Genomic DNA, 4,275 nt, shown 5'->3' with positions numbered 1-4,275 from the left:
TAGAACTTTCGATCTTGCCCTTCTCTATTAGCTTTCTTTTAAATTTGCTCTTTTGGTGATCTTGAGTGTAATACCATTAGAGGGATTCTGGTTTGTGTCCTCTCATCCAAGAAATATAGGAAGAACAATATATCTAGCAAGTAGATCATTGGCATCAAAAGCGGTATGTTTTTTCTCATTCCTTTACTAGTTAAAGTAATAGCATGAAACTTAGATCGTCTAGGTTGCATGAAAACATATGAATTATTGGTATGTTTATGTTATACATAATCGTGTGTTTAGATGTAGAAACCTATCAGTGGTATCAAAGTCATAGTTTATGATCACTTGCACTACTAAAATCCAAATTGATTTGAATTAATCTTGTTTGTTTCTAGGGTTTTTTAATTCAGGGTTTCTAGGGTGCGAAAGTTTTATTTTCGTTTCTATTGGTTATTTTCACATTTTTCTTGAGACCTAAGCTAGGCTCACCCAATCTAATGTTATAAGAGAGGTTTAAGGAGGTTTCCATTATTCCTAATGATGTCATTTTTTAAAAGCTCATCGCTTACCACCATCATCACCTCTTTGCATTTTGAGAGTGGAGTTACCAAAATGGTTTGATGGGACGATGTTCAAGTTAAAAGTATTAATTTAAAATATTAAAACAAAATTTCGTTTCATATAAGTAAAAACGTGATTTGTTTGATACCATGAAAAACACACATTTTTATATAATTTGTTGATCACGAGGTTTTTGTATGGTTGATTCACCATCTAGTTTCTGATCAACGACATCCTGGTTATAGTCTAAGAAAAGCATAATCAAGAATAACATGTCTTTGACTCTAGTCCATGAATCTCAAATATCTAGGAATTTCATAGTGATTGAAATTGGAAAATAGTGTTGTTTACCTAAATAGCTTCATGGTCTGATTATGACATCCCTCTTCTTATCATGGAGTGAAATATAGATCCTAGTCTTATTAAATAGTTTTGTTAATTTGGGTGATTATTTTCTATGGATTAATAAAACAAACTAGATTGGAAATGAATATGTATGATGTCTATAATTTTATCTACTAAAATTTATTGCTATAAAACCTCTTAAAGGATATGTTGATAGGATCATCAATTTTGTCTAAATTCGTCGTTTGGGAATATATCTCATGAAAGAAAAGAAAGGTCATGCCTTAGATAAAAGCTCTTCAAGGGATTCATTCAACCACTGCATTCTAAACAAAAAGAAAGAGCAGTTCTCAAGTGTATGTTGTTTAATGACATATTGAAGTGAAATGGAATTTCATAAAGTTAGGAGTTAATTATGGTTATCATAATCAGCTAGTTGAAATGTACATATTATAAGTTCACTTTGATCTTGATATGAACAAATTTAAAATGCCTATGAAGGAGTTTCATGTCATGTTGAGGGCCTTTTAGGACTAAGATTGCCAATCATAGAAACTCAAACTTCAAATGCTCCTACATTTGCTATCATGAATGGAAGTGTCAAAGTAAAGAAAGCTAGTTGTCCATGCGTTAAAATGCTATTAGTGTTGGTATACCTAATCCGGCCCCAAAAGTCAAAGGACAATAGGAAGGAAGCTTAAGCATGGGGAGCTAAATCTGATCATGGGGAATACATAACATCGCATATCTCGATGGTTGGAGATTTCGAGCTGATGCTTAGTAGAGGAGTTAGGATTAGTTTAGTTCATTGATGTTACCCATCTGATATGACTAGAAATATTATTTCATTTCATGCATTGTTTAAACAAGGATTTTAAATTTCATTTGATAATGAGAAGGGTGGCATTTGGTTTTCAAAGATGGTTGTTTTATGTTTTAATCTTCTCCTTACAATGACATATATAAAAGTGTTGTCTGTGTTTCTAATAATAGCAACGTTAACTTAGATATTGATTCTTCTAATAACTTAGATAAATCATGCTTATGACATTGTCTCCTTGGCCAGATAAATAAGAAACGCATCACCAAGCTCCATTCGTACGAAATCTGGGAATCATTCGACTTAAAATCAGATGATGTATGTGATTCTTGTTTGTTAGCCAAGATGAATAAATAAACATTCATATAGACATGTGAAAGAGGTGAAAGACTGTTAGATCTCATACACATGGATGTGTGTGGACCCTTCATATATGCCATAAGGGATGGTAAACATTACTACATTACATTTATAAATGATTATAGTAGATGCGACTATGTTTATTTGATTACACATAAATTGGATACCTTTGAAAATTTCAAAGAGTACCAGAGCAAAGTAGAGAATAAATTGGGAAAGAAGATAAAGGTTCTCTGATCCGATAGGGGAGGAGAGTACCTTAGTACTGAGTTCAAAGATCATCTTAGAGGTTATGGAATCGTTTAACAATTAGCTACGGCAAGAACACAACTTAATAGTGTTGCCGAAAGGAGAAATCAAACCCTATTTGACATGGTTCGATCTGGATGAGTCGGGCTGCATTACCAATAACATTTTGGACGTATGCACTTAAAAAAACCCACATCTTAAACCTCATACCAACTAAGGAAGTTTCAAAGACACCTCATGAAATGTGGACCGAAAAAGTTCCTTCACTCAATCACATTATGGTCTGGGGTTGTGAGGTCTTCATTCAATGCGTACCCCAAGATAAACTTGAATCCAGATCTGAGAAGTTTCATTTTGTCAATTTTCCTTAAAAGGATTGTGCATATTTGTTTTATAGAACCAGTGAAAACATAGCGTTTGTAGCTCGAAAATGAGTGTTCCTTGAGAGAGAAATTATATCTCCAGAAGTCGGTATGAGTCAAATTGACCTTGAAGAAATCCCTAACCAACAATAAACTCATAGTTGGAACTAGTACTTAACCAAAGGTTGAGAAACCTATTGAGCCAAATGACATATCCTTACGTCTTCACAGATCCAATAGATTCAGTGCTCCTCCTGATACCGACGGAAAGAAACACTTTGATTAGTTATAAAACATTGATGAATATGGATGTGCCACCTAACTAGAAGGAATCGATGGCAGATCATGAGGCTGCCCAGTGGAAAGAGGCTATGGAAAACAAAATCCACTCCATGAAGGCTAACCAAGTCTAAAATTTGTTTGATCTAACACCTAGTGTTAAGATAGTAGGCTGTAAATGGATATTCAAGAAGAGGACCAGCAGGGATAAGAATGTGCACACATTCAAATTAGGTTGGTGGAAAAAGGTTTCACTTAGACTCAAGGAATTTATTATGAGGAAATGTTCTCACCAATAGCTAAGATAAAGTCTATTAGGATACTACTTGCCATAGTTGCCTTTTATGAGTATGAGGTGTGGAAAATGGATGTTAAAACCGCTCTCCTTAGTGGGAAACTTTCAGAGGACGTGTATATGGCACAACATGAAGGTTTTTAACATGCAAGTATCCAAATGGAGTGTGTAAGGTTGAAAGGTCCATAAATGGACTTAAACAAGCATCCCAAATCTAGAATTTGTGCTTCCATCAAAAAGTCAAAGCTTATGGTTTTTCTAGAATTGAGTGTCGGTGTCTTGCTGGTATTGTATGGGGATGACATACTTATCATAGGTAACGATATTCTGAGTTGAAAAGTGTAAAGTCTTGGCTCGAGAAATGTTTCGCTATGAAAGACCTAGGAGAAGCGACATACATACTTAGTACAAGAATATATATGTATATATATATATATATATATATATATATATATATATATATGTTGGGTTTTGAGCACTATAACACTCCTATGGTGCACATGCAACCCTAAATGCTTTGGATCTATGTTTTCTCTATTATACATGCATATTTTCAATTTTTCCAAAGCATTGTCCTAACTAGCATACAAATTGCCAAATGAATAAAACATCTAGTTAGATGACATACCTTTTAGAAGGACTAGTAGTTCTTGACCTTTGAAAGCTTGAGCACCTCAAGTGTGATGCCTCTAATGGTTCAAAAACACCAATATGCAAGAGGATGATTTAAGAGAATAAGCTACTTATCTCAATGAGAAGGTGCAACCGTTTTTGGCTATGGAGGGTTCTATTTATAGTGTTGGACATGCTAGTGTTACACTTGGTAAACCCTAATAACCCATGACTTTCCACATTCTCATGCTCCATGGGTTTAACCTCCATGGACTATCCATGGATTAGTTTAGCCGATAATCATGGATCATTAGCCCACACTACAAGAATGATTGATTTACATAATCAATCCCCATATAATTAATTAGTCTCTTTTGATCACAAAATTAATAAATTAATTCTTGATCAGT

Source organism: Lactuca virosa, chromosome 3, assembly GCF_052849685.1.
Source record: "Lactuca virosa cultivar CGN04683 chromosome 3, Lactuca_virosa_CGN04683_v6, whole genome shotgun sequence".
In the NCBI taxonomy this organism is placed as follows: domain Eukaryota; kingdom Viridiplantae; phylum Streptophyta; class Magnoliopsida; order Asterales; family Asteraceae; genus Lactuca; species Lactuca virosa.
The sequence above is the reverse complement of the archived record's forward strand: the minus strand, read 5'-3'. Positions refer to the sequence as shown.